Raw genomic sequence first — 3510 nt, 5'->3', positions numbered from 1 at the left:
TGAGGAAATCTTCGTAGGGTGAGAGCACTCAAGTAGTAGGAACAAGGAGGTAAATTTCTGCGCTGCAGCTAAGCCAATGAAAAGGATTTGGATGATGAATGAGAGAAGAGAGTAGTTTTCAGATATTGAGATTAGGCATTTTTGTCCCCTCATCAATGCCACTCCTTTCTGTTAAGGACCAAGATGCTCTCTACCCTCCGACATCTAGTTCTCCTGTCACTGTACACCAGCCCCCCAGACAGACCCGGCTTATATCCTTCTCGGCCACCCCGACCTTACCACTCCCACCTGTGGACAGGAAGCCCAAGCCCCTCTCTGAACACTGAGACATTGTGTGGAGAACAGCTTTCACCCAGGGTTCCGCACCAATGAGTGATAGCACCCATGCTGACATGCTTGATACCCTGTTACTGTTCAAATCTGGGCTCTGGGCCCTGTTTGCACCTGGGACATCTCTCTTCTCCCCTGCCACTCCACCCTATCAGAGCCTCTTCCCTTGATTGCCAGAGAGTAATGGAGCAGCCTGCTCCTCCCTGCAAGAAGGAAGACAGAGGAGTCCTGGATTCCCTAGGCAGCAGCACATATAAATTCCACAGCCACTGTGGGCTTAAGGAGAAGAAAAGAGAGACACAGTAGAAGGAAGGAGGCAGGAAAAAGCACCCCGGCTTCCAGCCCATGTGAATTCTCTTGAGATGAAAAGAAGAAACTGCTCTGCTACATCCCTTCTCCTGCTACTCCTGCTTCCACTTGGGGGTTCAGAACTGAATGAGTGAATTAACTTTGGAGAAGATGCGAAGCTCCTCAGGGCCTGCAGAAATGGGGGTTGGAATCTACGAAGAAAAAACATCCTGGGGCGCCTGGGTGGCTCAGTTAGTTAAGCAACTGCCTTCGGCTCAGGTCATGATCCTGGAGTCCCGGGATCGAGTCCCACATCGGGCTCCCTGCTCAGCGGGGAGTCTGCTTCTCCCTCTAACCCTCCCCCGTCTCATGCTCTCTCTCACTCATTCTCTCTCTCAAATAAATAAATAAAATCTTAAAAAAAAAAGAAAAGAAAAGAAAAAACATCCTGGGAGTGCCTGGGTGGCTCAGTCGTTAAGCGTCTGCCTTCGGCTCAGGTCATGATCCCAGCGCCCTGGGATTGAGCCCCACATCAGGCTCCCTGCTCAGCGGGAGGGCGGCTCTTCCTCTCCCACTCCCCCTGCTTGTGTTCCTGCTCTCTCTCTCTCTCTGTCTCTGTCAAATAAATAAATAAAAATCTTAAAAAAAAAAATATCCCGGGACTCAGGTAGGGCCAGTCTTAAGCAAAGCTATGGAATAAATGAATGAACTTTGGGAAGTTCTGGACCCTGCTATCTGCCCTCAACCTCTGTCACAGGGAAGCAGGGTTCCCAGGGTCCTGTTCATTCTCTTTCTCACACCCTCTTTAAGGAAATGATCTGCTTTCGATCATTTACATTTTAAGTTTTCCTATTTTAACTCTCCTTAAAAATAAAGGATTTGAGCTTAATAGGGGAATTTTGGGACTCAGTAGCAGATAGGGAGGAATTCTTTTGGACAGAGGAACCCAAAATTCCAAAATTTATGCCATGTAGGCTGTATTTATTCATAAGAATAAATACTCCCGGGCGCCTGGGTGGCTCAGTTGGTTAAGCGACTGCCTTCGGCTCAGGTCATGATCCTGGAGTCCCGGGATCGAGTCACACATCGGGCTCCCTGCTCAGCAGGGAGTCTGCTTCTCCCTCTGACCCTCTTCCCTCTCATTCTCTCTCTCAAATAAATAAATAAAATCTTTAAAAAAAAAAAAGAATAAATACTCCCAGCTCTTTCGCAGCCAGCGCCGAGAGAGATGGGCATCTCTCGGGATAACTGGCACAAGCGCTGCAAGACCGGGGGCAAGAGAAAGCCCTACCACAAGAAGTGGAAGTATGAGCTGGGACGCCCCACTGCCAACACTAAGATTGGCCCCCGCAGCATACACACAGTCCGAGTCCGGGGAGGCAATAAGAAGTACCGTGCCTTGAGGCTAGACGTGGGGAACTTCTCCTGGGGCTCTGAGTGTTGTACACGAAAAACAAGGATTATTGATGTTGTCTACAACGATTCCAACAACGAACTGATCCTCACCAAGACCCTGGTGAAGAACTGTATTGTGCTCATTGACAGCACACCGTACCGACAGTGGTACGAGTCCCACTATGCACTGCCCCTGGGCTGCAAGAAGGGGGCCAAGCTGACGCCCGAGGAGGAAGAGATTTTAAACAAAAAACAATCAAAGAAAATTCAGAAGAAATATGATGAAAGGAAAAAGAATGCCAAAATCAGCAGTCTTCTGGAGGAGCAATTCCAGTAGGGCAAGCTTCTTGCGTGCATTGCTTCAAGACCAGGCCAATGTGGCCGAGCAGATGGCTACGTGCTAGAGGGCAAGGAGCTAGAGTTCTATCTGAGGAAAATCAAAGCCTGGAAAAGCAAATAAATCTTCCTCCTATCTTCGGTCATGTAATAAAGGTGTTTATTGTCCTGTAAAAAAAAAAAAAAAGAATAAATACTCCCAGTCCTGATGCCCTGAAGGTGGGGACAGTGGGAGGTGCAGAGGCTTCATGTCTTCCTTCTACTTATGCCCAACTCAGTGCTGCTGTCAATCTCAATCAGCTCACACTTACAATCCCTCGTTAGTCATGCTACCACCAAACCACCTCGAATCTTACCTGCCTCCAGTCTTGCACTTCAGCTTCGGCACAGAACCAGGAACTGTCTCATTCTAAATCATATACAAAACCATGACCTGAATTTAATCTCTAGTTTGAATCACAGCTCCTGCCTCATTTGTTTACCCCAAACATAACTGGATGAGAAGCAACACACACAAACATGGGAGTAAGAATACCCAATTTGCTGAACTACTAACTCTGAGGATGGGGTGGGAGGGGGGAGTGACACTGAGAAAGAATCCGGTTTAGTGTTCCACAGAAAAAGACCAGAACTGCAAAAAGCAGAATCAAAGCCTGGTGAGCAGACCTTCTCAGGTTATGGTTTAGCTCTGGATACTCCATACTGTGGCGCAAGAGGATTCCTTGTGGAATATATTTTATTAGAATGAAACCTATAATACCAGAAGATCCTTCCTTAACTTGAATACATCCAACCACATTATATGGGGAGACCAGTCATATAAATGGGAAGGATAATTATTGAAAATATGAAGCAGAGCAGATGATGACAGGCAATCAAAGATCCACATTAATAGAGATTATTTTTTAGTAGGAACAGCCAGAATGTTTCCACTAGGAACCCACTGAGCAGCCCTGATGACTCACAGACAAGAGAAAAATATACTAGTGATGACCTGAGGAACACTGAAGGCCTAGGCCCCACTGATGACTACACTACTGAGCCCCTGGTGACCTCTGAGGACTACACCTCGGCCGATCCGGGGACCACCAAGGACTACACCTCTGCCGATACAGGGACCACCGAGGACTATACCACTGCAGACCTGGGGACCACCGAGGA

At 47.7% G+C, this 3510-nt stretch overlaps 1 pseudogene; it reads left to right on the top strand.

The window, feature by feature from the left end:
- Nucleotides 1–1826: 1826 nt before the first annotated feature.
- On the top strand, nt 1827–2517 carry LOC112838379 (small ribosomal subunit protein eS8 pseudogene; annotated as a pseudogene).
- The last annotated feature ends 993 nt before the right edge of the window (nt 2518–3510 follow it).

This window comes from Callorhinus ursinus, unplaced genomic scaffold (assembly GCF_003265705.2).
Source record: "Callorhinus ursinus isolate GAN/ISIS: 27379988/994484 unplaced genomic scaffold, GSC_fseal_2.0 scaffold26, whole genome shotgun sequence".
NCBI lineage: Eukaryota > Metazoa > Chordata > Mammalia > Carnivora > Otariidae > Callorhinus > Callorhinus ursinus.
Note: the sequence above shows the minus strand (reverse complement) of the source record. Positions and strands in the feature narration are given on the sequence as shown.